This window comes from Engystomops pustulosus, chromosome 4 (assembly GCF_040894005.1).
Source record: "Engystomops pustulosus chromosome 4, aEngPut4.maternal, whole genome shotgun sequence".
NCBI classification, from domain to species: Eukaryota; Metazoa; Chordata; class Amphibia; order Anura; family Leptodactylidae; genus Engystomops; species Engystomops pustulosus.
In genome coordinates, this window is record NC_092414.1 from 211,323,187 (window position 1) to 211,350,489 (window position 27,303).

General features: G+C 49.2%; 27 non-coding genes across 27 annotated transcripts; all 27 read left to right on the forward strand.

The window, feature by feature from the left end:
* Window positions 1-1,903: 1,903 nt before the first annotated feature.
* TRNAI-AAU (transfer RNA isoleucine (anticodon AAU)) lies at window positions 1,904-1,977 on the forward strand. The gene has a single exon. It is a non-coding gene; the product is annotated as a tRNA-Ile (tRNA).
* A 2,155-nt stretch (window positions 1,978-4,132) lies between these two features.
* TRNAI-AAU (transfer RNA isoleucine (anticodon AAU)) lies at window positions 4,133-4,206 on the forward strand. The gene has a single exon. It is a non-coding gene; the product is annotated as a tRNA-Ile (tRNA).
* A 669-nt stretch (window positions 4,207-4,875) lies between these two features.
* Window positions 4,876-4,949, forward strand: TRNAI-AAU (transfer RNA isoleucine (anticodon AAU)). The gene has a single exon. It is a non-coding gene; the product is annotated as a tRNA-Ile (tRNA).
* Window positions 4,950-5,618: 669 nt separating this feature from the next.
* On the forward strand, window positions 5,619-5,692 carry TRNAI-AAU (transfer RNA isoleucine (anticodon AAU)). Its single transcript has one exon. It is a non-coding gene; the product is annotated as a tRNA-Ile (tRNA).
* Window positions 5,693-6,361: 669 nt separating this feature from the next.
* On the forward strand, window positions 6,362-6,435 carry TRNAI-AAU (transfer RNA isoleucine (anticodon AAU)). The gene has a single exon. It is a non-coding gene; the product is annotated as a tRNA-Ile (tRNA).
* Window positions 6,436-7,847: 1,412 nt separating this feature from the next.
* TRNAI-AAU (transfer RNA isoleucine (anticodon AAU)) lies at window positions 7,848-7,921 on the forward strand. The gene has a single exon. It is a non-coding gene; the product is annotated as a tRNA-Ile (tRNA).
* Window positions 7,922-8,590: 669 nt separating this feature from the next.
* Window positions 8,591-8,664, forward strand: TRNAI-AAU (transfer RNA isoleucine (anticodon AAU)). The gene has a single exon. It is a non-coding gene; the product is annotated as a tRNA-Ile (tRNA).
* A 669-nt stretch (window positions 8,665-9,333) lies between these two features.
* Window positions 9,334-9,407, forward strand: TRNAI-AAU (transfer RNA isoleucine (anticodon AAU)). The gene has a single exon. It is a non-coding gene; the product is annotated as a tRNA-Ile (tRNA).
* Window positions 9,408-10,076: 669 nt separating this feature from the next.
* Window positions 10,077-10,150, forward strand: TRNAI-AAU (transfer RNA isoleucine (anticodon AAU)). Its single transcript has one exon. It is a non-coding gene; the product is annotated as a tRNA-Ile (tRNA).
* Window positions 10,151-11,562: 1,412 nt separating this feature from the next.
* Window positions 11,563-11,636, forward strand: TRNAI-AAU (transfer RNA isoleucine (anticodon AAU)). The gene has a single exon. It is a non-coding gene; the product is annotated as a tRNA-Ile (tRNA).
* A 1,412-nt stretch (window positions 11,637-13,048) lies between these two features.
* On the forward strand, window positions 13,049-13,122 carry TRNAI-AAU (transfer RNA isoleucine (anticodon AAU)). Its single transcript has one exon. It is a non-coding gene; the product is annotated as a tRNA-Ile (tRNA).
* A 669-nt stretch (window positions 13,123-13,791) lies between these two features.
* TRNAI-AAU (transfer RNA isoleucine (anticodon AAU)) lies at window positions 13,792-13,865 on the forward strand. The gene has a single exon. It is a non-coding gene; the product is annotated as a tRNA-Ile (tRNA).
* Window positions 13,866-14,534: 669 nt separating this feature from the next.
* TRNAI-AAU (transfer RNA isoleucine (anticodon AAU)) lies at window positions 14,535-14,608 on the forward strand. Its single transcript has one exon. It is a non-coding gene; the product is annotated as a tRNA-Ile (tRNA).
* Window positions 14,609-15,277: 669 nt separating this feature from the next.
* On the forward strand, window positions 15,278-15,351 carry TRNAI-AAU (transfer RNA isoleucine (anticodon AAU)). The gene has a single exon. It is a non-coding gene; the product is annotated as a tRNA-Ile (tRNA).
* A 669-nt stretch (window positions 15,352-16,020) lies between these two features.
* TRNAI-AAU (transfer RNA isoleucine (anticodon AAU)) lies at window positions 16,021-16,094 on the forward strand. Its single transcript has one exon. It is a non-coding gene; the product is annotated as a tRNA-Ile (tRNA).
* Window positions 16,095-16,763: 669 nt separating this feature from the next.
* TRNAI-AAU (transfer RNA isoleucine (anticodon AAU)) lies at window positions 16,764-16,837 on the forward strand. The gene has a single exon. It is a non-coding gene; the product is annotated as a tRNA-Ile (tRNA).
* A 669-nt stretch (window positions 16,838-17,506) lies between these two features.
* Window positions 17,507-17,580, forward strand: TRNAI-AAU (transfer RNA isoleucine (anticodon AAU)). Its single transcript has one exon. It is a non-coding gene; the product is annotated as a tRNA-Ile (tRNA).
* A 669-nt stretch (window positions 17,581-18,249) lies between these two features.
* Window positions 18,250-18,323, forward strand: TRNAI-AAU (transfer RNA isoleucine (anticodon AAU)). The gene has a single exon. It is a non-coding gene; the product is annotated as a tRNA-Ile (tRNA).
* A 1,412-nt stretch (window positions 18,324-19,735) lies between these two features.
* On the forward strand, window positions 19,736-19,809 carry TRNAI-AAU (transfer RNA isoleucine (anticodon AAU)). The gene has a single exon. It is a non-coding gene; the product is annotated as a tRNA-Ile (tRNA).
* A 669-nt stretch (window positions 19,810-20,478) lies between these two features.
* TRNAI-AAU (transfer RNA isoleucine (anticodon AAU)) lies at window positions 20,479-20,552 on the forward strand. The gene has a single exon. It is a non-coding gene; the product is annotated as a tRNA-Ile (tRNA).
* Window positions 20,553-21,221: 669 nt separating this feature from the next.
* Window positions 21,222-21,295, forward strand: TRNAI-AAU (transfer RNA isoleucine (anticodon AAU)). The gene has a single exon. It is a non-coding gene; the product is annotated as a tRNA-Ile (tRNA).
* Window positions 21,296-22,707: 1,412 nt separating this feature from the next.
* Window positions 22,708-22,781, forward strand: TRNAI-AAU (transfer RNA isoleucine (anticodon AAU)). The gene has a single exon. It is a non-coding gene; the product is annotated as a tRNA-Ile (tRNA).
* Window positions 22,782-23,450: 669 nt separating this feature from the next.
* TRNAI-AAU (transfer RNA isoleucine (anticodon AAU)) lies at window positions 23,451-23,524 on the forward strand. The gene has a single exon. It is a non-coding gene; the product is annotated as a tRNA-Ile (tRNA).
* A 669-nt stretch (window positions 23,525-24,193) lies between these two features.
* Window positions 24,194-24,267, forward strand: TRNAI-AAU (transfer RNA isoleucine (anticodon AAU)). Its single transcript has one exon. It is a non-coding gene; the product is annotated as a tRNA-Ile (tRNA).
* A 669-nt stretch (window positions 24,268-24,936) lies between these two features.
* Window positions 24,937-25,010, forward strand: TRNAI-AAU (transfer RNA isoleucine (anticodon AAU)). Its single transcript has one exon. It is a non-coding gene; the product is annotated as a tRNA-Ile (tRNA).
* A 669-nt stretch (window positions 25,011-25,679) lies between these two features.
* On the forward strand, window positions 25,680-25,753 carry TRNAI-AAU (transfer RNA isoleucine (anticodon AAU)). The gene has a single exon. It is a non-coding gene; the product is annotated as a tRNA-Ile (tRNA).
* A 669-nt stretch (window positions 25,754-26,422) lies between these two features.
* TRNAI-AAU (transfer RNA isoleucine (anticodon AAU)) lies at window positions 26,423-26,496 on the forward strand. The gene has a single exon. It is a non-coding gene; the product is annotated as a tRNA-Ile (tRNA).
* Window positions 26,497-27,303: the final 807 nt, after the last annotated feature.

The window sequence follows — 27,303 nt, forward strand, 5'->3', positions numbered from 1 at the left end:
GTTGCCTGGCTTTTCTCATCAGAATTAGGTCGGACCTGTCGGCCCTTTTATCCAGCTAGACAGTCATTTAAGAAGGCCCAGAAAGTGTTGTTAGATTTGCCAAAATACATGACCAGTGAGCTGAGTTGGTTAGAGCATTCTGCTAATCATGCCAAAGCCTCTGGTTCGAGCCCTGTAGTCACCTGGCTCTAATCTTCCCAAGTAGCTTAGAGTGCGATGCTAATTACATTAAGGTCGCAGCCTCAACCCCTGTGTGAGCCAGGCTCTTTTTTTCTGAAGACCCACTGCTATCTTTTGGACAGGTTGCACAGCCCTTTCTTTTCAATTGTGGGCAAACGAACCTTTAATCCCTTTTATTCGGTAGACATTCGGGCGGGTAGGGCCGGAAAGCATCAGAAGACCGAGCACATCACATATGGCCGGTTAGCTCAGTTGGTTAGAGCGTGGTGCTAATAACGCCAAGGTCGCGGTTTCGATCCCCGTACGGGCCAGTTCCTCCGCTTTTGGTGAGCTTTAATAGGAGGACTGTTAAGCCCTTCTACCGGGTACAAAGTCATACGGGATGGGGCAGAAAGCGTCAGATGAATGGCCACAGCCCACGGCCGGTCAGCGGCCAGATTCTTGAATTTTGGTGAGCTCTCTGTTATATAGTGGACAGGTTGCAAAACTCTTTCATTTCCGGCGAGCTCAGTTGGTTAGAGCATTATGCTAATAATGCCAAAGTCTCCAGTTCCATCTGTGTAGTTGCCTGGCTTTTCTCATCAGAATTAGGTCGGACCTGTCGGCCCTTTTATCCAGCTAGACAGTCATTTAAGAAGGCCCAGAAAGTGTTGTTAGATTTGCCAAAATACATGACCAGTGAGCTGAGTTGGTTAGAGCATTCTGCTAATCATGCCAAAGCCTCTGGTTCGAGCCCTGTAGTCACCTGGCTCTAATCTTCCCAAGTAGCTTAGAGTGCGATGCTAATTACATTAAGGTCGCAGCCTCAACCCCTATGTGAGCCAGGCTCTTTTTTTCTGAAGACCCACTGCTATCTTTTGGACAGGTTGCACAGCCCTTTCTTTTCAATTGTGGGCAAACGGACCTTTAATCCCTTTTATTCGGTAGACATTCGGGCGGGTAGGGCCGGAAAGCATCAGAAGACCGAGCACATCACATATGGCCGGTTTGCTCAGTTGGTTAGAGCGTGGTGCTAATAACGCCAAGGTTGTGGGTTCGATCCCCGTACGGGCCAGTTCCTCCGCTTTTGGTGAGCTTTAGTAGGAGGACTGTTAAGCCCTTCTACCGGGTACAAAGTCATACGGGATGGGCCAGAAAGCGTCAGATGAATGGCCACAGCCCACGGCCGGTCAGGGGCCAGATTCTTGAATTTTGGTGAGCTCTCTGTTATATAGTGGACAGGTTGCAAAACTCTTTCATTTCCGGCGAGCTCAGTTGGTTAGAGCATTATGCTAATAATGCCAAAGTCTCCAGTTCCATCTGTGTAGTTGCCTGGCTTTTCTCATCAGAATTAGGTCGGACCTGTCGGCCCTTTTATCCAGCTAGACAGTCATTTAAGAAGGCCCAGAAAGTGTTGTTAGATTTGCCAAAATACATGACCAGTGAGCTGAGTTGGTTAGAGCATTCTGCTAATCATGCCAAAGCCTCTGGTTCGAGCCCTGTAGTCACCTGGCTCTAATCTTCCCAAGTAGCTTAGAGTGCGATGCTAATTACATTAAGGTCGCAGCCTCAACCCCTGTGTGAGCCAGGCTCTTTTTTTCTGAAGACCCACTGCTATCTTTTGGACAGGTTGCACAGCCCTTTCTTTTCAATTGTGGGCAAACGGACCTTTAATCCCTTTTATTCGGTAGACATTCGGGCGGGTAGGGCCGGAAAGCATCAGAAGACCGAGCACATCACATATGGCCGGTTAGCTCAGTTGGTTAGAGCGTGGTGCTAATAACGCCAAGGTCGCGGGTTCGATCCCCGTACGGGCCAGTTCCTCCGCTTTTGGTGAGCTTTAGTAGGAGGACTGTTAAGCCCTTCTACCGGGTACAAAGTCATAAGGGGTGGGCCAGAAAGCGTCAGATGAATGGCCACAGCCCACGGCCGGTCAGGGGCCAGATTCTTGAATTTTGGTGAGCTCTCTGTTATATAGTGGACAGGTTGCAAAACTCTTTCATTTCCGGCGAGCTCAGTTGGTTAGAGCATTATGCTAATAATGCCAAAGTCTCCAGTTCCATCTGTGTAGTTGCCTGGCTTTTCTCATCAGAATTAGGTCGGACCTGTCGGCCCTTTTATCCAGCTAGACAGTCATTTAAGAAGGCCCAGAAAGTGTTGTTAGATTTGCCAAAATACATGACCAGTGAGCTGAGTTGGTTAGAGCATTCTGCTAATCATGCCAAAGCCTCTGGTTCGAGCCCTGTAGTCACCTGGCTCTAATCTTCCCAAGTAGCTTAGAGTGCGATGCTAATTACATTAAGGTCGCAGCCTCAACCCCTGTGTGAGCAAGGCTCTTTTTTTCTGAAGACCCACTGCTATCTTTTGGACAGGTTGCACAGCCCTTTCTTTTCAATTGTGGGCAAACGGACCTTTAATCCCTTTTATTCGGTAGACATTCGGGCGGGTAGGGCCGGAAAGCATCAGAAGACCGAGCACATCACATATGGCCGGTTAGCTCAGTTGGTTAGAGCGTGGTGCTAATAACGCCAAGGTTGCGGGTTCGATCCCCGTACGGGCCAGTTCCTCCGCTTTTGGTGAGCTTTAGTAGGAGGACTGTTAAGCCCTTCTACCGGGTACAAAGTCATACGGGATGGGCCAGAAAGCGTCAGATGAATGGCCACAGCCCACGGCCGGTCAGGGGCCAGATTCTTGAATTTTGGTGAGCTCTCTGTTATATAGTGGACAGGTTGCAAAACTCTTTCATTTCCGGCGAGCTCAGTTGGTTAGAGCATTATGCTAATAATGCCAAAGTCTCCAGTTCCATCTGTGTAGTTGCCTGGCTTTTCTCATCAGAATTAGGTCGGACCTGTCGGCCCTTTTATCCAGCTAGACAGTCATTTAAGAAGGCCCAGAAAGTGTTGTTAGATTTGCCAAAATACATGACCAGTGAGCTGAGTTGGTTAGAGCATTCTGCTAATCATGCCAAAGCCTCTGGTTCGAGCCCTGTAGTCACCTGGCTCTAATCTTCCCAAGTAGCTTAGAGTGCGATGCTAATTACATTAAGGTCGCAGCCTCAACCCCTGTGTGAGCCAGGCTCTTTTTTTCTGAAGACCCACTGCTATCTTTTGGACAGGTTGCACAGCCCTTTCTTTTCAATTGTGGGCAAACGGACCTTTAATCCCTTTTATTCGGTAGACATTCGGGCGGGTAGGGCCGGAAAGCATCAGAAGACCGAGCACATCACATATGGCCGGTTAGCTCAGTTGGTTAGAGCGTGGTGCTAATAACGCCAAGGTCGCGGGTTTGATCCCCGTACGGGCCAGTTCCTCTGCTTTTGGTGAGCTTTAGTAGGAGGACTGTTAAGCCCTTCTACCGGGTACAAAGTCATAAGGGGTGGGCCAGAAAGCGTCAGATGAATGGCCACAGCCCACGGCCGGTCAGGGGCCAGATTCTTGAATTTTGGTGAGCTCTCTGTTATATAGTGGACAGGTTGCAAAACTCTTTCATTTCCGGCGAGCTCAGTTGGTTAGAGCATTATGCTAATAATGCCAAAGTCTCCAGTTCCATCTGTGTAGTTGCCTGGCTTTTCTCATCAGAATTAGGTCGGACCTGTCGGCCCTTTTATCCAGCTAGACAGTCATTTAAGAAGGCCCAGAAAGTGTTGTTAGATTTGCCAAAATACATGACCAGTGAGCTGAGTTGGTTAGAGCATTCTGCTAATCATGCCAAAGCCTCTGGTTCGAGCCCTGTAGTCACCTGGCTCTAATCTTCCCAAGTAGCTTAGAGTGCGATGCTAATTACATTAAGGTCGCAGCCTCAACCCCTGTGTGAGCCAGGCTCTTTTTTTCTGAAGACCCACTGCTATCTTTTGGACAGGTTGCACAGCCCTTTCTTTTCAATTGTGGGCAAACGGACCTTTAATCCCTTTTATTCGGTAGACATTCGGGCGGGTAGGGCCGGAAAGCATCAGAAGACCGAGCACATCACATATGGCCGGTTAGCTCAGTTGGTTAGAGCGTGGTGCTAATAACGCCAAGGTCGCGGGTTCGATCCCCGTACGGGCCAGTTCCTCCGCTTTTGGTGAGCTTTAGTAGGAGGACTGTTAAGCCCTTCTACCGGGTACAAAGTCATACGGGATGGGCCAAAAAGCGTCACATGAATGGCCACAGCCCACGGCCGGTCAGGGGCCAGATTCTTGAATTTTGGTGAGCTCTCTGTTATATAGTGGACAGGTTGCAAAACTCTTTCATTTCCGGCGAGCTCAGTTGGTTAGAGCATTATGCTAATAATGCCAAAGTCTCCAGTTCCATCTGTGTAGTTGCCTGGCTTTTCTCATCAGAATTAGGTCGGACCTGTCGGCCCTTTTATCCAGCTAGACAGTCATTTAAGAAGGCCCAGAAAGTGTTGTTAGATTTGCCAAAATACATGACCAGTGAGCTGAGTTGGTTAGAGCATTCTGCTAATCATGCCAAAGCCTCTGGTTCGAGCCCTGTAGTCACCTGGCTCTAATCTTCCCAAGTAGCTTAGAGTGCGATGCTAATTACATTAAGGTCGCAGCCTCAACCCCTGTGTGAGCCAGGCTCTTTTTTTCTGAAGACCCACTGCTATCTTTTGGACAGGTTGCACAGCCCTTTCTTTTCAATTGTGGGCAAACGGACCTTTAATCCCTTTTATTCGGTAGACATTCGGGCGGGTAGGGCCGGAAAGCATCAGAAGACCGAGCACATCACATATGGCCGGTTAGCTCAGTTGGTTAGAGCGTGGTGCTAATAACGCCAAGGTCGCGGGTTCGATCCCCGTACGGGCCAGTTCCTCCGCTTTTGGTGAGCTTTAGTAGGAGGACTGTTAAGCCCTTCTACCGGGTACAAAGTCATAAGGGGTGGGCCAGAAAGCGTCAGATGAATGGCCACAGCCCACGGCCGGTCAGGGGCCAGATTCTTGAATTTTGGTGAGCTCTCTGTTATATAGTGGACAGGTTGCAAAACTCTTTCATTTCCGGCGAGCTCAGTTGGTTAGAGCATTATGCTAATAATGCCAAAGTCTCCAGTTCCATCTGTGTAGTTGCCTGGCTTTTCTCATCAGAATTAGGTCGGACCTGTCGGCCCTTTTATCCAGCTAGACAGTCATTTAAGAAGGCCCAGAAAGTGTTGTTAGATTTGCCAAAATACATGACCAGTGAGCTGAGTTGGTTAGAGCATTCTGCTAATCATGCCAAAGCCTCTGGTTCGAGCCCTGTAGTCACCTGGCTCTAATCTTCCCAAGTAGCTTAGAGTGCGATGCTAATTACATTAAGGTCGCAGCCTCAACCCCTGTGTGAGCCAGGCTCTTTTTTTCTGAAGACCCACTGCTATCTTTTGGACAGGTTGCACAGCCCTTTCTTTTCAATTGTGGGCAAACGGACCTTTAATCCCTTTTATTCGGTAGACATTCGGGCGGGTAGGGCCGGAAAGCATCAGAAGACCGAGCACATCACATATGGCCGGTTAGCTCAGTTGGTTAGAGCGTGGTGCTAATAACGCCAAGGTCGCGGGTTCGATCCCCGTACGGGCCAGTTCCTCCGCTTTTGGTGAGCTTTAGTAGGAGGACTGTTAAGCCCTTCTACCGGGTACAAAGTCATAAGGGGTGGGCCAGAAAGCGTCAGATGAATGGCCACAGCCCACGGCCGGTCAGGGGCCAGATTCTTGAATTTTGGTGAGCTCTCTGTTATATAGTGGACAGGTTGCAAAACTCTTTCATTTCCGGCGAGCTCAGTTGGTTAGAGCATTATGCTAATAATGCCAAAGTCTCCAGTTCCATCTGTGTAGTTGCCTGGCTTTTCTCATCAGAATTAGGTCGGACCTGTCGGCCCTTTTATCCAGCTAGACAGTCATTTAAGAAGGCCCAGAAAGTGTTGTTAGATTTGCCAAAATACATGACCAGTGAGCTGAGTTGGTTAGAGCATTCTGCTAATCATGCCAAAGCCTCTGGTTCGAGCCCTGTAGTCACCTGGCTCTAATCTTCCCAAGTAGCTTAGAGTGCGATGCTAATTACATTAAGGTCGCAGCCTCAACCCCTGTGTGAGCCAGGCTCTTTTTTTCTGAAGACCCACTGCTATCTTTTGGACAGGTTGCACAGCCCTTTCTTTTCAATTGTGGGCAAACGGACCTTTAATCCCTTTTATTCGGTAGACATTCGGGCGGGTAGGGCCGGAAAGCATCAGAAGACCGAGCACATCACATATGGCCGGTTAGCTCAGTTGGTTAGAGCGTGGTGCTAATAACGCCAAGGTCGCGGGTTCGATCCCCGTACGGGCCAGTTCCTCCGCTTTTGGTGAGCTTTAGTAGGAGGACTGTTAAGCCCTTCTACCGGGTACAAAGTCATAAGGGGTGGGCCAGAAAGCGTCAGATGAATGGCCACAGCCCACGGCCGGTCAGGGGCCAGATTCTTGAATTTTGGTGAGCTCTCTGTTATATAGTGGACAGGTTGCAAAACTCTTTCATTTCCGGCGAGCTCAGTTGGTTAGAGCATTATGCTAATAATGCCAAAGTCTCCAGTTCCATCTGTGTAGTTGCCTGGCTTTTCTCATCAGAATTAGGTCGGACCTGTCGGCCCTTTTATCCAGCTAGACAGTCATTTAAGAAGGCCCAGAAAGTGTTGTTAGATTTGCCAAAATACATGACCAGTGAGCTGAGTTGGTTAGAGCATTCTGCTAATCATGCCAAAGCCTCTGGTTCGAGCCCTGTAGTCACCTGGCTCTAATCTTCCCAAGTAGCTTAGAGTGCGATGCTAATTACATTAAGGTCGCAGCCTCAACCCCTGTGTGAGCCAGGCTCTTTTTTTCTGAAGACCCACTGCTATCTTTTGGACAGGTTGCACAGCCCTTTCTTTTCAATTGTGGGCAAACGGACCTTTAATCCCTTTTATTCGGTAGACATTCGGGCGGGTAGGGCCGGAAAGCATCAGAAGACCGAGCACATCACATATGGCCGGTTAGCTCAGTTGGTTAGAGCGTGGTACTAATAACGCCAAGGTCGCGGGTTCGATCCGCGTACGGGCCAGTTCCTCCGCTTTTGGTGAGCTTTAGTAGGAGGACTGTTAAGCCCTTCTACCGGGTACAAAGTCATAAGGGGTGGGCCAGAAAGCGTCAGATGAATGGCCACAGCCCACGGCCGGTCAGGGGCCAGATTCTTGAATTTTGGTGAGCTCTCTGTTATATAGTGGACAGGTTGCAAAACTCTTTCATTTCCGGCGAGCTCAGTTGGTTAGAGCATTATGCTAATAATGCCAAAGTCTCCAGTTCCATCTGTGTAGTTGCCTGGCTTTTCTCATCAGAATTAGGTCGGACCTGTCGGCCCTTTTATCCAGCTAGACAGTCATTTAAGAAGGCCCAGAAAGTGTTGTTAGATTTGCCAAAATACATGACCAGTGAGCTGAGTTGGTTAGAGCATTCTGCTAATCATGCCAAAGCCTCTGGTTCGAGCCCTGTAGTCACCTGGCTCTAATCTTCCCAAGTAGCTTAGAGTGCAATGCTAATTACATTAAGGTCGCAGCCTCAACCCCTGTGTGAGCCAGGCTCTTTTTTTCTGAAGACCCACTGCTATCTTTTGGACAGGTTGCACAGCCCTTTCTTTTCAATTGTGGGCAAACGGACCTTTAATCCCTTTTATTCGGTAGACATTCGGGCGGGTAGGGCCGGAAAGCATCAGAAGACCGAGCACATCACATATGGCCGGTTAGCTCAGTTGGTTAGAGCGTGGTGCTAATAACGCCAAGGTCGCGGGTTCGATCCCCGTACGGGCCAGTTCCTCCGCTTTTGGTGAGCTTTAGTAGGAGGACTGTTAAGCCCTTCTACCGGGTACAAAGTCATAAGGGGTGGGCCAGAAAGCGTCAGATGAATGGCCACAGCCCACGGCCGGTCAGGGGCCAGATTCTCGAATTTTGGTGAGCTCTCTGTTATATAGTGGACAGGTTGCAAAACTCTTTCATTTCCGGCGAGCTCAGTTGGTTAGAGCATTATGCTAATAATGCCAAAGTCTCCAGTTCCATCTGTGTAGTTGCCTGGCTTTTCTCATCAGAATTAGGTCGGACCTGTCGGCCCTTTTATCCAGCTAGACAGTCATTTAAGAAGGCCCAGAAAGTGTTGTTAGATTTGCCAAAATACATGACCAGTGAGCTGAGTTGGTTAGAGCATTCTGCTAATCATGCCAAAGCCTCTGGTTCGAGCCCTGTAGTCACCTGGCTCTAATCTTCCCAAGTAGCTTAGAGTGCGATGCTAATTACATTAAGGTCGCAGCCTCAACCCCTGTGTGAGCCAGGCTCTTTTTTTCTGAAGACCCACTGCTATCTTTTGGACAGGTTGCACAGCCCTTTCTTTTCAATTGTGGGCAAACGGACCTTTAATCCCTTTTATTCGGTAGACATTCGGGCGGGTAGGGCCGGAAAGCATCAGAAGACCGAGCACATCACATATGGCCGGTTAGCTCAGTTGGTTAGAGCGTGGTGCTAATAACGCCAAGGTCGCGGGTTCGATCCCCGTACGGGCCAGTTCCTCCGCTTTTGGTGAGCTTTAGTAGGAGGACTGTTAAGCCCTTCTACCGGGTACAAAGTCATAAGGGGTGGGCCAGAAAGCGTCAGATGAATGGCCACAGCCCACGGCCGGTCAGGGGCCAGATTCTTGAATTTTGGTGAGCTCTCTGTTATATAGTGGACAGGTTGCAAAACTCTTTCATTTCCGGCGAGCTCAGTTGGTTAGAGCATTATGCTAATAATGCCAAAGTCTCCAGTTCCATCTGTGTAGTTGCCTGGCTTTTCTCATCAGAATTAGGTCGGACCTGTCGGCCCTTTTATCCAGCTAGACAGTCATTTAAGAAGGCCCAGAAAGTGTTGTTAGATTTGCCAAAATACATGACCAGTGAGCTGAGTTGGTTAGAGCATTCTGCTAATCATGCCAAAGCCTCTGGTTCGAGCCCTGTAGTCACCTGGCTCTAATCTTCCCAAGTAGCTTAGAGTGCGATGCTAATTACATTAAGGTCGCAGCCTCAACCCCTGTGTGAGCCAGGCTCTTTTTTTCTGAAGACCCACTGCTATCTTTTGGACAGGTTGCACAGCCCTTTCTTTTCAATTGTGGGCAAACGGACCTTTAATCCCTTTTATTCGGTAGACATTCGGGCGGGTAGGGCCGGAAAGCATCAGAAGACCGAGCACATCACATATGGCCGGTTAGCTCAGTTGGTTAGAGCGTGGTGCTAATAACGCCAAGGTCGCGGGTTCGATCCCCGTACGGGCCAGTTCCTCCGCTTTTGGTGAGCTTTAGTAGGAGGACTGTTAAGCCCTTCTACCGGGTACAAAGTCATAAGGGGTGGGCCAGAAAGCGTCAGATGAATGGCCACAGCCCACGGCCGGTCAGGGGCCAGATTCTTGAATTTTGGTGAGCTCTCTGTTATATAGTGGACAGGTTGCAAAACTCTTTCATTTCCGGCGAGCTCAGTTGGTTAGAGCATTATGCTAATAATGCCAAAGTCTCCAGTTCCATCTGTGTAGTTGCCTGGCTTTTCTCATCAGAATTAGGTCGGACCTGTCGGCCCTTTTATCCAGCTAGACAGTCATTTAAGAAGGCCCAGAAAGTGTTGTTAGATTTGCCAAAATACATGACCAGTGAGCTGAGTTGGTTAGAGCATTCTGCTAATCATGCCAAAGCCTCTGGTTCGAGCCCTGTAGTCACCTGGCTCTAATCTTCCCAAGTAGCTTAGAGTGCGATGCTAATTACATTAAGGTCGCAGCCTCAACCCCTGTGTGAGCCAGGCTCTTTTTTTCTGAAGACCCACTGCTATCTTTTGGACAGGTTGCACAGCCCTTTCTTTTCAATTGTGGGCAAACGGACCTTTAATCCCTTTTATTCGGTAGACATTCGGGCGGGTAGGGCCGGAAAGCATCAGAAGACCGAGCACATCACATATGGCCGGTTAGCTCAGTTGGTTAGAGCGTGGTGCTAATAACGCCAAGGTCGCGGGTTCGATCCCCGTACGGGCCAGTTCCTCCGCTTTTGGTGAGCTTTAGTAGGAGGACTGTTAAGCCCTTCTACCGGGTACAAAGTCATAAGGGGTGGGCCAGAAAGCGTCAGATGAATGGCCACAGCCCACGGCCGGTCAGGGGCCAGATTCTTGAATTTTGGTGAGCTCTCTGTTATATAGTGGACAGGTTGCAAAACTCTTTCATTTCCGGCGAGCTCAGTTGGTTAGAGCATTATGCTAATAATGCCAAAGTCTCCAGTTCCATCTGTGTAGTTGCCTGGCTTTTCTCATCAGAATTAGGTCGGACCTGTCGGCCCTTTTATCCAGCTAGACAGTCATTTAAGAAGGCCCAGAAAGTGTTGTTAGATTTGCCAAAATACATGACCAGTGAGCTGAGTTGGTTAGAGCATTCTGCTAATCATGCCAAAGCCTCTGGTTCGAGCCCTGTAGTCACCTGGCTCTAATCTTCCCAAGTAGCTTAGAGTGCGATGCTAATTACATTAAGGTCGCAGCCTCAACCCCTGTGTGAGCCAGGCTCTTTTTTTCTGAAGACCCACTGCTATCTTTTGGACAGGTTGCACAGCCCTTTCTTTTCAATTGTGGGCAAACGGACCTTTAATCCCTTTTATTCGGTAGACATTCGGGCGGGTAGGGCCGGAAAGCATCAGAAGACCGAGCACATCACATATGGCCGGTTAGCTCAGTTGGTTAGAGCGTGGTACTAATAACGCCAAGGTCGCGGGTTCGATCCGCGTACGGGCCAGTTCCTCCGCTTTTGGTGAGCTTTAGTAGGAGGACTGTTAAGCCCTTCTACCGGGTACAAAGTCATAAGGGGTGGGCCAGAAAGCGTCAGATGAATGGCCACAGCCCACGGCCGGTCAGGGGCCAGATTCTTGAATTTTGGTGAGCTCTCTGTTATATAGTGGACAGGTTGCAAAACTCTTTCATTTCCGGCGAGCTCAGTTGGTTAGAGCATTATGCTAATAATGCCAAAGTCTCCAGTTCCATCTGTGTAGTTGCCTGGCTTTTCTCATCAGAATTAGGTCGGACCTGTCGGCCCTTTTATCCAGCTAGACAGTCATTTAAGAAGGCCCAGAAAGTGTTGTTAGATTTGCCAAAATACATGACCAGTGAGCTGAGTTGGTTAGAGCATTCTGCTAATCATGCCAAAGCCTCTGGTTCGAGCCCTGTAGTCACCTGGCTCTAATCTTCCCAAGTAGCTTAGAGTGCAATGCTAATTACATTAAGGTCGCAGCCTCAACCCCTGTGTGAGCCAGGCTCTTTTTTTCTGAAGACCCACTGCTATCTTTTGGACAGGTTGCACAGCCCTTTCTTTTCAATTGTGGGCAAACGGACCTTTAATCCCTTTTATTCGGTAGACATTCGGGCGGGTAGGGCCGGAAAGCATCAGAAGACCGAGCACATCACATATGGCCGGTTAGCTCAGTTGGTTAGAGCGTGGTGCTAATAACGCCAAGGTCGCGGGTTCGATCCCCGTACGGGCCAGTTCCTCCGCTTTTGGTGAGCTTTAGTAGGAGGACTGTTAAGCCCTTCTACCGGGTACAAAGTCATAAGGGGTGGGCCAGAAAGCGTCAGATGAATGGCCACAGCCCACGGCCGGTCAGGGGCCAGATTCTCGAATTTTGGTGAGCTCTCTGTTATATAGTGGACAGGTTGCAAAACTCTTTCATTTCCGGCGAGCTCAGTTGGTTAGAGCATTATGCTAATAATGCCAAAGTCTCCAGTTCCATCTGTGTAGTTGCCTGGCTTTTCTCATCAGAATTAGGTCGGACCTGTCGGCCCTTTTATCCAGCTAGACAGTCATTTAAGAAGGCCCAGAAAGTGTTGTTAGATTTGCCAAAATACATGACCAGTGAGCTGAGTTGGTTAGAGCATTCTGCTAATCATGCCAAAGCCTCTGGTTCGAGCCCTGTAGTCACCTGGCTCTAATCTTCCCAAGTAGCTTAGAGTGCGATGCTAATTACATTAAGGTCGCAGCCTCAACCCCTGTGTGAGCCAGGCTCTTTTTTTCTGAAGACCCACTGCTATCTTTTGGACAGGTTGCACAGCCCTTTCTTTTCAATTGTGGGCAAACGGACCTTTAATCCCTTTTATTCGGTAGACATTCGGGCGGGTAGGGCCGGAAAGCATCAGAAGACCGAGCACATCACATATGGCCGGTTAGCTCAGTTGGTTAGAGCGTGGTACTAATAACGCCAAGGTCGCGGGTTCGATCCGCGTACGGGCCAGTTCCTCCGCTTTTGGTGAGCTTTAGTAGGAGGACTGTTAAGCCCTTCTACCGGGTACAAAGTCATAAGGGGTGGGCCAGAAAGCGTCAGATGAATGGCCACAGCCCACGGCCGGTCAGGGGCCAGATTCTTGAATTTTGGTGAGCTCTCTGTTATATAGTGGACAGGTTGCAAAACTCTTTCATTTCCGGCGAGCTCAGTTGGTTAGAGCATTATGCTAATAATGCCAAAGTCTCCAGTTCCATCTGTGTAGTTGCCTGGCTTTTCTCATCAGAATTAGGTCGGACCTGTCGGCCCTTTTATCCAGCTAGACAGTCATTTAAGAAGGCCCAGAAAGTGTTGTTAGATTTGCCAAAATACATGACCAGTGAGCTGAGTTGGTTAGAGCATTCTGCTAATCATGCCAAAGCCTCTGGTTCGAGCCCTGTAGTCACCTGGCTCTAATCTTCCCAAGTAGCTTAGAGTGCAATGCTAATTACATTAAGGTCGCAGCCTCAACCCCTGTGTGAGCCAGGCTCTTTTTTTCTGAAGACCCACTGCTATCTTTTGGACAGGTTGCACAGCCCTTTCTTTTCAATTGTGGGCAAACGGACCTTTAATCCCTTTTATTCGGTAGACATTCGGGCGGGTAGGGCCGGAAAGCATCAGAAGACCGAGCACATCACATATGGCCGGTTAGCTCAGTTGGTTAGAGCGTGGTGCTAATAACGCCAAGGTCGCGGGTTCGATCCCCGTACGGGCCAGTTCCTCCGCTTTTGGTGAGCTTTAGTAGGAGGACTGTTAAGCCCTTCTACCGGGTACAAAGTCATAAGGGGTGGGCCAGAAAGCGTCAGATGAATGGCCACAGCCCACGGCCGGTCAGGGGCCAGATTCTCGAATTTTGGTGAGCTCTCTGTTATATAGTGGACAGGTTGCAAAACTCTTTCATTTCCGGCGAGCTCAGTTGGTTAGAGCATTATGCTAATAATGCCAAAGTCTCCAGTTCCATCTGTGTAGTTGCCTGGCTTTTCTCATCAGAATTAGGTCGGACCTGTCGGCCCTTTTATCCAGCTAGACAGTCATTTAAGAAGGCCCAGAAAGTGTTGTTAGATTTGCCAAAATACATGACCAGTGAGCTGAGTTGGTTAGAGCATTCTGCTAATCATGCCAAAGCCTCTGGTTCGAGCCCTGTAGTCACCTGGCTCTAATCTTCCCAAGTAGCTTAGAGTGCGATGCTAATTACATTAAGGTCGCAGCCTCAACCCCTGTGTGAGCCAGGCTCTTTTTTTCTGAAGACCCACTGCTATCTTTTGGACAGGTTGCACAGCCCTTTCTTTTCAATTGTGGGCAAACGGACCTTTAATCCCTTTTATTCGGTAGACATTCGGGCGGGTAGGGCCGGAAAGCATCAGAAGACCGAGCACATCACATATGGCCGGTTAGCTCAGTTGGTTAGAGCGTGGTGCTAATAACGCCAAGGTCGCGGGTTCGATCCCCGTACGGGCCAGTTCCTCCGCTTTTGGTGAGCTTTAGTAGGAGGACTGTTAAGCCCTTCTACCGGGTACAAAGTCATAAGGGGTGGGCCAGAAAGCGTCAGATGAATGGCCACAGCCCACGGCCGGTCAGGGGCCAGATTCTTGAATTTTGGTGAGCTCTCTGTTATATAGTGGACAGGTTGCAAAACTCTTTCATTTCCGGCGAGCTCAGTTGGTTAGAGCATTATGCTAATAATGCCAAAGTCTCCAGTTCCATCTGTGTAGTTGCCTGGCTTTTCTCATCAGAATTAGGTCGGACCTGTCGGCCCTTTTATCCAGCTAGACAGTCATTTAAGAAGGCCCAGAAAGTGTTGTTAGATTTGCCAAAATACATGACCAGTGAGCTGAGTTGGTTAGAGCATTCTGCTAATCATGCCAAAGCCTCTGGTTCGAGCCCTGTAGTCACCTGGCTCTAATCTTCCCAAGTAGCTTAGAGTGCGATGCTAATTACATTAAGGTCGCAGCCTCAACCCCTGTGTGAGCCAGGCTCTTTTTTTCTGAAGACCCACTGCTATCTTTTGGACAGGTTGCACAGCCCTTTCTTTTCAATTGTGGGCAAACGGACCTTTAATCCCTTTTATTCGGTAGACATTCGGGCGGGTAGGGCCGGAAAGCATCAGAAGACCGAGCACATCACATATGGCCGGTTAGCTCAGTTGGTTAGAGCGTGGTGCTAATAACGCCAAGGTCGCGGGTTCGATCCCCGTACGGGCCAGTTCCTCCGCTTTTGGTGAGCTTTAGTAGGAGGACTGTTAAGCCCTTCTACCGGGTACAAAGTCATAAGGGGTGGGCCAGAAAGCGTCAGATGAATGGCCACAGCCCACGGCCGGTCAGGGGCCAGATTCTTGAATTTTGGTGAGCTCTCTGTTATATAGTGGACAGGTTGCAAAACTCTTTCATTTCCGGCGAGCTCAGTTGGTTAGAGCATTATGCTAATAATGCCAAAGTCTCCAGTTCCATCTGTGTAGTTGCCTGGCTTTTCTCATCAGAATTAGGTCGGACCTGTCGGCCCTTTTATCCAGCTAGACAGTCATTTAAGAAGGCCCAGAAAGTGTTGTTAGATTTGCCAAAATACATGACCAGTGAGCTGAGTTGGTTAGAGCATTCTGCTAATCATGCCAAAGCCTCTGGTTCGAGCCCTGTAGTCACCTGGCTCTAATCTTCCCAAGTAGCTTAGAGTGCGATGCTAATTACATTAAGGTCGCAGCCTCAACCCCTGTGTGAGCCAGGCTCTTTTTTTCTGAAGACCCACTGCTATCTTTTGGACAGGTTGCACAGCCCTTTCTTTTCAATTGTGGGCAAACGGACCTTTAATCCCTTTTATTCGGTAGACATTCGGGCGGGTAGGGCCGGAAAGCATCAGAAGACCGAGCACATCACATATGGCCGGTTAGCTCAGTTGGTTAGAGCGTGGTGCTAATAACGCCAAGGTCGCGGGTTCGATCCCCGTACGGGCCAGTTCCTCCGCTTTTGGTGAGCTTTAGTAGGAGGACTGTTAAGCCCTTCTACCGGGTACAAAGTCATAAGGGGTGGGCCAGAAAGCGTCAGATGAATGGCCACAGCCCACGGCCGGTCAGGGGCCAGATTCTCGAATTTTGGTGAGCTCTCTGTTATATAGTGGACAGGTTGCAAAACTCTTTCATTTCCGGCGAGCTCAGTTGGTTAGAGCATTATGCTAATAATGCCAAAGTCTCCAGTTCCATCTGTGTAGTTGCCTGGCTTTTCTCATCAGAATTAGGTCGGACCTGTCGGCCCTTTTATCCAGCTAGACAGTCATTTAAGAAGGCCCAGAAAGTGTTGTTAGATTTGCCAAAATACATGACCAGTGAGCTGAGTTGGTTAGAGCATTCTGCTAATCATGCCAAAGCCTCTGGTTCGAGCCCTGTAGTCACCTGGCTCTAATCTTCCCAAGTAGCTTAGAGTGCGATGCTAATTACATTAAGGTCGCAGCCTCAACCCCTGTGTGAGCCAGGCTCTTTTTTTCTGAAGACCCACTGCTATCTTTTGGACAGGTTGCACAGCCCTTTCTTTTCAATTGTGGGCAAACGGACCTTTAATCCCTTTTATTCGGTAGACATTCGGGCGGGTAGGGCCGGAAAGCATCAGAAGACCGAGCACATCACATATGGCCGGTTAGCTCAGTTGGTTAGAGCGTGGTGCTAATAACGCCAAGGTCGCGGGTTCGATCCCCGTACGGGCCAGTTCCTCCGCTTTTGGTGAGCTTTAGTAGGAGGACTGTTAAGCCCTTCTACCGGGTACAAAGTCATAAAGGGTGGGCCAGAAAGCGTCAGATGAATGGCCACAGCCCACGGCCGGTCAGGGGCCAGATTCTTGAATTTTGGTGAGCTCTCTGTTATATAGTGGACAGGTTGCAAAACTCTTTCATTTCCGGCGAGATCAGTTGGTTAGAGCATTATGCTAATAATGCCAAAGTCTCCAGTTCCATCTGTGTAGTTGCCTGGCTTTTCTCATCAGAATTAGGTCGGACCTGTTGGCCCTTTTATCCAGCTAGACAGTCATTTAAGAAGGCCCAGAAAGTGTTGTTAGATTTGCCAAAATACATGACCAGTGAGCTGAGTTGGTTAGAGCATTCTGCTAATCATGCCAAAGCCTCTGGTTCGAGCCCTGTAGTCACCTGGCTCTAATCTTCCCAAGTAGCTTAGAGTGCGATGCTAATTACATTAAGGTCGCAGCCTCAACCCCTGTGTGAGCCAGGCTCTTTTTTTCTGAAGACCCACTGCTATCTTTTGGACAGGTTGCACAGCCCTTTCTTTTCAATTGTGGGCAAACGGACCTTTAATCCCTTTTATTCGGTAGACATTCGGGCGGGTAGGGCCGGAAAGCATCAGAAGACCGAGCACATCACATATGGCCGGTTAGCTCAGTTGGTTAGAGCGTGGTGCTAATAACGCCAAGGTCGCGGGTTCGATCCCCGTACGGGCCAGTTCCTCCGCTTTTGGTGAGCTTTAGTAGGAGGACTGTTAAGCCCTTCTACCGGGTACAAAGTCATACGGGATGGGCCAGAAAGCGTCAGATGAATGGCCACAGCCCACGGCCGGTCAGGGGCCAGATTCTTGAATTTTGGTGAGCTCTCTGTTATATAGTGGACAGGTTGCAAAACTCTTTCATTTCCGGCGAGCTCAGTTGGTTAGAGCATTATGCTAATAATGCCAAAGTCTCCAGTTCCATCTGTGTAGTTGCCTGGCTTTTCTCATCAGAATTAGGTCGGACCTGTCGGCCCTTTTATCCAGCTAGACAGTCATTTAAGAAGGCCCAGAAAGTGTTGTTAGATTTGCCAAAATACATGACCAGTGAGCTGAGTTGGTTAGAGCATTCTGCTAATCATGCCAAAGCCTCTGGTTCGAGCCCTGTAGTCACCTGGCTCTAATCTTCCCAAGTAGCTTAGAGTGCGATGCTAATTACATTAAGGTCGCAGCCTCAACCCCTGTGTGAGCCAGGCTCTTTTTTTCTGAAGACCCACTGCTATCTTTTGGACAGGTTGCACAGCCCTTTCTTTTCAATTGTGGGCAAACGGACCTTTAATCCCTTTTATTCGGTAGACATTCGGGCGGGTAGGGCCGGAAAGCATCAGAAGACCGAGCACATCACATATGGCCGGTTAGCTCAGTTGGTTAGAGCGTGGTGCTAATAACGCCAAGGTCGCGGGTTCGATCCCCGTACGGGCCAGTTCCTCCGCTTTTGGTGAGCTTTAGTAGGAGGACTGTTAAGCCCTTCTACCGGGTACAAAGTCATACGGGATGGGCCAAAAAGCGTCACATGAATGGCCACAGCCCACGGCCGGTCAGGGGCCAGATTCTTGAATTTTGGTGAGCTCTCTGTTATATAGTGGACAGGTTGCAAAACTCTTTCATTTCCGGCGAGCTCAGTTGGTTAGAGCATTATGCTAATAATGCCAAAGTCTCCAGTTCCATCTGTGTAGTTGCCTGGCTTTTCTCATCAGAATTAGGTCGGACCTGTCGGCCCTTTTATCCAGCTAGACAGTCATTTAAGAAGGCCCAGAAAGTGTTGTTAGATTTGCCAAAATACATGACCAGTGAGCTGAGTTGGTTAGAGCATTCTGCTAATCATGCCAAAGCCTCTGGTTCGAGCCCTGTAGTCACCTGGCTCTAATCTTCCCAAGTAGCTTAGAGTGCGATGCTAATTACATTAAGGTCGCAGCCTCAACCCCTGTGTGAGCCAGGCTCTTTTTTTCTGAAGACCCACTGCTATCTTTTGGACAGGTTGCACAGCCCTTTCTTTTCAATTGTGGGCAAACGGACCTTTAATCCCTTTTATTCGGTAGACATTCGGGCGGGTAGGGCCGGAAAGCATCAGAAGACCGAGCACATCACATATGGCCGGTTAGCTCAGTTGGTTAGAGCGTGGTGCTAATAACGCCAAGGTCGCGGGTTCGATCCCCGTACGGGCCAGTTCCTCCGCTTTTGGTGAGCTTTAGTAGGAGGACTGTTAAGCCCTTCTACCGGGTACAAAGTCATAAGGGGTGGGCCAGAAAGCGTCAGATGAATGGCCACAGCCCACGGCCGGTCAGGGGCCAGATTCTTGAATTTTGGTGAGCTCTCTGTTATATAGTGGACAGGTTGCAAAACTCTTTCATTTCCGGCGAGCTCAGTTGGTTAGAGCATTATGCTAATAATGCCAAAGTCTCCAGTTCCATCTGTGTAGTTGCCTGGCTTTTCTCATCAGAATTAGGTCGGACCTGTCGGCCCTTTTATCCAGCTAGACAGTCATTTAAGAAGGCCCAGAAAGTGTTGTTAGATTTGCCAAAATACATGACCAGTGAGCTGAGTTGGTTAGAGCATTCTGCTAATCATGCCAAAGCCTCTGGTTCGAGCCCTGTAGTCACCTGGCTCTAATCTTCCCAAGTAGCTTAGAGTGCGATGCTAATTACATTAAGGTCGCAGCCTCAACCCCTGTGTGAGCCAGGCTCTTTTTTTCTGAAGACCCACTGCTATCTTTTGGACAGGTTGCACAGCCCTTTCTTTTCAATTGTGGGCAAACGGACCTTTAATCCCTTTTATTCGGTAGACATTCGGGCGGGTAGGGCCGGAAAGCATCAGAAGACCGAGCACATCACATATGGCCGGTTAGCTCAGTTGGTTAGAGCGTGGTACTAATAACGCCAAGGTCGCGGGTTCGATCCGCGTACGGGCCAGTTCCTCCGCTTTTGGTGAGCTTTAGTAGGAGGACTGTTAAGCCCTTCTACCGGGTACAAAGTCATAAGGGGTGGGCCAGAAAGCGTCAGATGAATGGCCACAGCCCACGGCCGGTCAGGGGCCAGATTCTTGAATTTTGGTGAGCTCTCTGTTATATAGTGGACAGGTTGCAAAACTCTTTCATTTCCGGCGAGCTCAGTTGGTTAGAGCATTATGCTAATAATGCCAAAGTCTCCAGTTCCATCTGTGTAGTTGCCTGGCTTTTCTCATCAGAATTAGGTCGGACCTGTCGGCCCTTTTATCCAGCTAGACAGTCATTTAAGAAGGCCCAGAAAGTGTTGTTAGATTTGCCAAAATACATGACCAGTGAGCTGAGTTGGTTAGAGCATTCTGCTAATCATGCCAAAGCCTCTGGTTCGAGCCCTGTAGTCACCTGGCTCTAATCTTCCCAAGTAGCTTAGAGTGCAATGCTAATTACATTAAGGTCGCAGCCTCAACCCCTGTGTGAGCCAGGCTCTTTTTTTCTGAAGACCCACTGCTATCTTTTGGACAGGTTGCACAGCCCTTTCTTTTCAATTGTGGGCAAACGGACCTTTAATCCCTTTTATTCGGTAGACATTCGGGCGGGTAGGGCCGGAAAGCATCAGAAGACCGAGCACATCACATATGGCCGGTTAGCTCAGTTGGTTAGAGCGTGGTGCTAATAACGCCAAGGTCGCGGGTTCGATCCCCGTACGGGCCAGTTCCTCCGCTTTTGGTGAGCTTTAGTAGGAGGACTGTTAAGCCCTTCTACCGGGTACAAAGTCATAAGGGGTGGGCCAGAAAGCGTCAGATGAATGGCCACAGCCCACGGCCGGTCAGGGGCCAGATTCTCGAATTTTGGTGAGCTCTCTGTTATATAGTGGACAGGTTGCAAAACTCTTTCATTTCCGGCGAGCTCAGTTGGTTAGAGCATTATGCTAATAATGCCAAAGTCTCCAGTTCCATCTGTGTAGTTGCCTGGCTTTTCTCATCAGAATTAGGTCGGACCTGTCGGCCCTTTTATCCAGCTAGACAGTCATTTAAGAAGGCCCAGAAAGTGTTGTTAGATTTGCCAAAATACATGACCAGTGAGCTGAGTTGGTTAGAGCATTCTGCTAATCATGCCAAAGCCTCTGGTTCGAGCCCTGTAGTCACCTGGCTCTAATCTTCCCAAGTAGCTTAGAGTGCGATGCTAATTACATTAAGGTCGCAGCCTCAACCCCTGTGTGAGCCAGGCTCTTTTTTTCTGAAGACCCACTGCTATCTTTTGGACAGGTTGCACAGCCCTTTCTTTTCAATTGTGGGCAAACGGACCTTTAATCCCTTTTATTCGGTAGACATTCGGGCGGGTAGGGCCGGAAAGCATCAGAAGACCGAGCACATCACATATGGCCGGTTAGCTCAGTTGGTTAGAGCGTGGTGCTAATAACGCCAAGGTCGCGGGTTCGATCCCCGTACGGGCCAGTTCCTCCGCTTTTGGTGAGCTTTAGTAGGAGGACTGTTAAGCCCTTCTACCGGGTACAAAGTCATAAGGGGTGGGCCAGAAAGCGTCAGATGAATGGCCACAGCCCACGGCCGGTCAGGGGCCAGATTCTTGAATTTTGGTGAGCTCTCTGTTATATAGTGGACAGGTTGCAAAACTCTTTCATTTCCGGCGAGCTCAGTTGGTTAGAGCATTATGCTAATAATGCCAAAGTCTCCAGTTCCATCTGTGTAGTTGCCTGGCTTTTCTCATCAGAATTAGGTCGGACCTGTCGGCCCTTTTATCCAGCTAGACAGTCATTTAAGAAGGCCCAGAAAGTGTTGTTAGATTTGCCAAAATACATGACCAGTGAGCTGAGTTGGTTAGAGCATTCTGCTAATCATGCCAAAGCCTCTGGTTCGAGCCCTGTAGTCACCTGGCTCTAATCTTCCCAAGTAGCTTAGAGTGCGATGCTAATTACATTAAGGTCGCAGCCTCAACCCCTGTGTGAGCCAGGCTCTTTTTTTCTGAAGACCCACTGCTATCTTTTGGACAGGTTGCACAGCCCTTTCTTTTCAATTGTGGGCAAACGGACCTTTAATCCCTTTTATTCGGTAGACATTCGGGCGGGTAGGGCCGGAAAGCATCAGAAGACCGAGCACATCACATATGGCCGGTTAGCTCAGTTGGTTAGAGCGTGGTGCTAATAACGCCAAGGTCGCGGGTTCGATCCCCGTACGGGCCAGTTCCTCCGCTTTTGGTGAGCTTTAGTAGGAGGACTGTTAAGCCCTTCTACCGGGTACAAAGTCATAAGGGGTGGGCCAGAAAGCGTCAGATGAATGGCCACAGCCCACGGCCGGTCAGGGGCCAGATTCTTGAATTTTGGTGAGCTCTCTGTTATATAGTGGACAGGTTGCAAAACTCTTTCATTTCCGGCGAGCTCAGTTGGTTAGAGCATTATGCTAATAATGCCAAAGTCTCCAGTTCCATCTGTGTAGTTGCCTGGCTTTTCTCATCAGAATTAGGTCGGACCTGTCGGCCCTTTTATCCAGCTAGACAGTCATTTAAGAAGGCCCAGAAAGTGTTGTTAGATTTGCCAAAATACATGACCAGTGAGCTGAGTTGGTTAGAGCATTCTGCTAATCATGCCAAAGCCTCTGGTTCGAGCCCTGTAGTCACCTGGCTCTAATCTTCCCAAGTAGCTTAGAGTGCGATGCTAATTACATTAAGGTCGCAGCCTCAACCCCTGTGTGAGCCAGGCTCTTTTTTTCTGAAGACCCACTGCTATCTTTTGGACAGGTTGCACAGCCCTTTCTTTTCAATTGTGGGCAAACGGACCTTTAATCCCTTTTATTCGGTAGACATTCGGGCGGGTAGGGCCGGAAAGCATCAGAAGACCGAGCACATCACATATGGCCGGTTAGCTCAGTTGGTTAGAGCGTGGTACTAATAACGCCAAGGTCGCGGGTTCGATCCGCGTACGGGCCAGTTCCTCCGCTTTTGGTGAGCTTTAGTAGGAGGACTGTTAAGCCCTTCTACCGGGTACAAAGTCATAAGGGGTGGGCCAGAAAGCGTCAGATGAATGGCCACAGCCCACGGCCGGTCAGGGGCCAGATTCTTGAATTTTGGTTAGCTCTCTGTTATATAGTGGACAGGTTGCAAAACTCTTTCATTTCCGGCGAGCTCAGTTGGTTAGAGCATTATGCTAATAATGCCAAAGTCTCCAGTTCCATCTGTGTAGTTGCCTGGCTTTTCTCATCAGAATTAGGTCGGACCTGTCGGCCCTTTTATCCAGCTAGACAGTCATTTAAGAAGGCCCAGAAAGTGTTGTTAGATTTGCCAAAATACATGACCAGTGAGCTGAGTTGGTTAGAGCATTCTGCTAATCATGCCAAAGCCTCTGGTTCGAGCCCTGTAGTCACCTGGCTCTAATCTTCCCAAGTAGCTTAGAGTGCAATGCTAATTACATTAAGGTCGCAGCCTCAACCCCTGTGTGAGCCAGGCTCTTTTTTTCTGAAGACCCACTGCTATCTTTTGGACAGGTTGCACAGCCCTTTCTTTTCAATTGTGGGCAAACGGACCTTTAATCCCTTTTATTCGGTAGACATTCGGGCGGGTAGGGCCGGAAAGCATCAGAAGACCGAGCACATCACATATGGCCGGTTAGCTCAGTTGGTTAGAGCGTGGTGCTAATAACGCCAAGGTCGCGGGTTCGATCCCCGTACGGGCCAGTTCCTCCGCTTTTGGTGAGCTTTAGTAGGAGGACTGTTAAGCCCTTCTACCGGGTACAAAGTCATAAGGGGTGGGCCAGAAAGCGTCAGATGAATGGCCACAGCCCACGGCCGGTCAGGGGCCAGATTCTCGAATTTTGGTGAGCTCTCTGTTATATAGTGGACAGGTTGCAAAACTCTTTCATTTCCGGCGAGCTCAGTTGGTTAGAGCATTATGCTAATAATGCCAAAGTCTCCAGTTCCATCTGTGTAGTTGCCTGGCTTTTCTCATCAGAATTAGGTCGGACCTGTCGGCCCTTTTATCCAGCTAGACAGTCATTTAAGAAGGCCCAGAAAGTGTTGTTAGATTTGCCAAAATACATGACCAGTGAGCTGAGTTGGTTAGAGCATTCTGCTAATCATGCCAAAGCCTCTGGTTCGAGCCCTGTAGTCACCTGGCTCTAATCTTCCCAAGTAGCTTAGAGTGCGATGCTAATTACATTAAGGTCGCAGCCTCAACCCCTGTGTGAGCCAGGCTCTTTTTTTCTGAAGACCCACTGCTATCTTTTGGACAGGTTGCACAGCCCTTTCTTTTCAATTGTGGGCAAACGGACCTTTAATCCCTTTTATTCGGTAGACATTCGGGCGGGTAGGGCCGGAAAGCATCAGAAGACCGAGCACATCACATATGGCCGGTTAGCTCAGTTGGTTAGAGCGTGGTGCTAATAACGCCAAGGTCGCGGGTTCGATCCCCGTACGGGCCAGTTCCTCCGCTTTTGGTGAGCTTTAGTAGGAGGACTGTTAAGCCCTTCTACCGGGTACAAAGTCATAAGGGGTGGGCCAGAAAGCGTCAGATGAATGGCCACAGCCCACGGCCGGTCAGGGGCCAGATTCTCGAATTTTGGTGAGCTCTCTGTTATATAGTGGACAGGTTGCAAAACTCTTTCATTTCCGGCGAGCTCAGTTGGTTAGAGCATTATGCTAATAATGCCAAAGTCTCCAGTTCCATCTGTGTAGTTGCCTGGCTTTTCTCATCAGAATTAGGTCGGACCTGTCGGCCCTTTTATCCAGCTAGACAGTCATTTAAGAAGGCCCAGAAAGTGTTGTTAGATTTGCCAAAATACATGACCAGTGAGCTGAGTTGGTTAGAGCATTCTGCTAATCATGCCAAAGCCTCTGGTTCGAGCCCTGTAGTCACCTGGCTCTAATCTTCCCAAGTAGCTTAGAGTGCGATGCTAATTACATTAAGGTCGCAGCCTCAACCCCTGTGTGAGCCAGGCTCTTTTTTTCTGAAGACCCACTGCTATCTTTTGGACAGGTTGCACAGCCCTTTCTTTTCAATTGTGGGCAAACGGACCTTTAATCCCTTTTATTCGGTAGACATTCGGGCGGGTAGGGCCGGAAAGCATCAGAAGACCGAGCACATCACATATGGCCGGTTAGCTCAGTTGGTTAGAGCGTGGTGCTAATAACGCCAAGGTCGCGGGTTCGATCCCCGTACGGGCCAGTTCCTCCGCTTTTGGTGAGCTTTAGTAGGAGGACTGTTAAGCCCTTCTACCGGGTACAAAGTCATAAGGGGTGGGCCAGAAAGCGTCAGATGAATGGCCACAGCCCACGGCCGGTCAGGGGCCAGATTCTTGAATTTTGGTGAGCTCTCTGTTATATAGTGGACAGGTTGCAAAACTCTTTCATTTCCGGCGAGCTCAGTTGGTTAGAGCATTATGCTAATAATGCCAAAGTCTCCAGTTCCATCTGTGTAGTTGCCTGGCTTTTCTCATCAGAATTAGGTCGGACCTGTCGGCCCTTTTATCCAGCTAGACAGTCATTTAAGAAGGCCCAGAAAGTGTTGTTAGATTTGCCAAAATACATGACCAGTGAGCTGAGTTGGTTAGAGCATTCTGCTAATCATGCCAAAGCCTCTGGTTCGAGCCCTGTAGTCACCTGGCTCTAATCTTCCCAAGTAGCTTAGAGTGCGATGCTAATTACATTAAGGTCGCAGCCTCAACCCCTGTGTGAGCCAGGCTCTTTTTTTCTGAAGACCCACTGCTATCTTTTGGACAGGTTGCACAGCCCTTTCTTTTCAATTGTGGGCAAACGGACCTTTAATCCCTTTTATTCGGTAGACATTCGGGCGGGTAGGGCCGGAAAGCATCAGAAGACCGAGCACATCACATATGGCCGGTTAGCTCAGTTGGTTAGAGCGTGGTGCTAATAACGCCAAGGTCGCGGGTTCGATCCCCGTACGGGCCAGTTCCTCCGCTTTTGGTGAGCTTTAGTAGGAGGACTGTTAAGCCCTTCTACCGGGTACAAAGTCATAAGGGGTGGGCCAGAAAGCGTCAGATGAATGGCCACAGCCCACGGCCGGTCAGGGGCCAGATTCTTGAATTTTGGTGAGCTCTCTGTTATATAGTGGACAGGTTGCAAAACTCTTTCATTTCCGGCGAGCTCAGTTGGTTAGAGCATTATGCTAATAATGCCAAAGTCTCCAGTTCCATCTGTGTAGTTGCCTGGCTTTTCTCATCAGAATTAGGTCGGACCTGTCGGCCCTTTTATCCAGCTAGACAGTCATTTAAGAAGGCCCAGAAAGTGTTGTTAGATTTGCCAAAATACATGACCAGTGAGCTGAGTTGGTTAGAGCATTCTGCTAATCATGCCAAAGCCTCTGGTTCGAGCCCTGTAGTCACCTGGCTCTAATCTTCCCAAGTAGCTTAGAGTGCGATGCTAATTACATTAAGGTCGCAGCCTCAACCCCTGTGTGAGCCAGGCTCTTTTTTTCTGAAGACCCACTGCTATCTTTTGGACAGGTTGCACAGCCCTTTCTTTTCAATTGTGGGCAAACGGACCTTTAATCCCTTTTATTCGGTAGACATTCGGGCGGGTAGGGCCGGAAAGCATCAGAAGACCGAGCACATCACATATGGCCGGTTAGCTCAGTTGGTTAGAGCGTGGTGCTAATAACGCCAAGGTCGCGGGTTCGATCCCCGTACGGGCCAGTTCCTCCGCTTTTGGTGAGCTTTAGTAGGAGGACTGTTAAGCCCTTCTACCGGGTACAAAGTCATAAGGGGTGGGCCAGAAAGCGTCAGATGAATGGCCACAGCCCACGGCCGGTCAGGGGCCAGATTCTCGAATTTTGGTGAGCTCTCTGTTATATAGTGGACAGGTTGCAAAACTCTTTCATTTCCGGCGAGCTCAGTTGGTTAGAGCATTATGCTAATAATGCCAAAGTCTCCAGTTCCATCTGTGTAGTTGCCTGGCTTTTCTCATCAGAATTAGGTCGGACCTGTCGGCCCTTTTATCCAGCTAGACAGTCATTTAAGAAGGCCCAGAAAGTGTTGTTAGATTTGCCAAAATACATGACCAGTGAGCTGAGTTGGTTAGAGCATTCTGCTAATCATGCCAAAGCCTCTGGTTCGAGCCCTGTAGTCACCTGGCTCTAATCTTCCCAAGTAGCTTAGAGTGCGATGCTAATTACATTAAGGTCGCAGCCTCAACCCCTGTGTGAGCCAGGCTCTTTTTTTCTGAAGACCCACTGCTATCTTTTGGACAGGTTGCACAGCCCTTTCTTTTCAATTGTGGGCAAACGGACCTTTAATCCCTTTTATTCGGTAGACATTCGGGCGGGTAGGGCCGGAAAGCATCAGAAGACCGAGCACATCACATATGGCCGGTTAGCTCAGTTGGTTAGAGCGTGGTGCTAATAACGCCAAGGTCGCGGGTTCGATCCCCGTACGGGCCAGTTCCTCCGCTTTTGGTGAGCTTTAGTAGGAGGACTGTTAAGCCCTTCTACCGGGTACAAAGTCATAAAGGGTGGGCCAGAAAGCGTCAGATGAATGGCCACAGCCCACGGCCGGTCAGGGGCCAGATTCTTGAATTTTGGTGAGCTCTCTGTTATATAGTGGACAGGTTGCAAAACTCTTTCATTTCCGGCGAGATCAGTTGGTTAGAGCATTATGCTAATAATGCCAAAGTCTCCAGTTCCATCTGTGTAGTTGCCTGGCTTTTCTCATCAGAATTAGGTCGGACCTGTCGGCCCTTTTATCCAGCTAGACAGTCATTTAAGAAGGCCCAGAAAGTGTTGTTAGATTTGCCAAAATACATGACCAGTGAGCTGAGTTGGTTAGAGCATTCTGCTAATCATGCCAAAGCCTCTGGTTCGAGCCCTGTAGTCACCTGGCTCTAATCTTCCCAAGTAGCTTAGAGTGCGATGCTAATTACATTAAGGTCGCAGCCTCAACCCCTGTGTGAGCCAGGCTCTTTTTTTCTGAAGACCCACTGCTATCTTTTGGACAGGTTGCACAGCCCTTTCTTTTCAATTGTGGGCAAACGGACCTTTAATCCCTTTTATTCGGTAGACATTCGGGCGGGTAGGGCCGGAAAGCATCAGAAGACCGAGCACATCACATATGGCCGGTTAGCTCAGTTGGTTAGAGCGTGGTGCTAATAACGCCAAGGTCGCGGGTTCGATCCCCGTACGGGCTAGTTCCTCCGCTTTTGGTGAGCTTTAGTAGGAGGACTGTTAAGCCCTTCTACCGGGTACAAGGTC